We start from the raw sequence: 547 nt of genomic DNA, 5'->3' as shown, positions 1-547 counted from the left end.
CCACAGAAGATGGAACTTTGTATGGCAAGAACTGTTTGAATCAATGTTGTTTCACGTAATTTCTTAAATAAATAACCAAAATCCAATGGCAGGGTGATATTTCTTTGATTTCACATTGAATACATGGAAGTTGACAACTCAACCAAATGTAAATCAAAACTAGACGTTGAACAGACATCTAGTTTCAGTAGAACATTATAATAATTTCAATGAAATGACTGAAAACAATCTACAACCAATCTATGACAAAGGTACCAAGGACGATGACTGGAATTACACAAGAGTGTTTTCCTTTTTGTAATGATTAATATTGACAGGATAATTGAACATGACAGGATGTGAGTGGCACTGAAACTGTACTGTTGGTTGAATCTCCTTTGTTTCTACACAGCTAATTGGTAAAAATGTCAGTACGTTGGGCAATGCCACTTCCAGTATGTACAGTAAGAATCCGTAGGGGGTGAGGTCTTCCAGTAATAGGGGATAAGTGAACCATGACTTTGCAGAAAAGAGGGGGTGAATCATGACAATGCACAAAACAGCAAGA

This window comes from Oncorhynchus nerka, linkage group LG22 (assembly GCF_034236695.1).
Source record: "Oncorhynchus nerka isolate Pitt River linkage group LG22, Oner_Uvic_2.0, whole genome shotgun sequence".
NCBI classification, from domain to species: Eukaryota; Metazoa; Chordata; class Actinopteri; order Salmoniformes; family Salmonidae; genus Oncorhynchus; species Oncorhynchus nerka.
Note: the sequence above shows the minus strand (reverse complement) of the source record.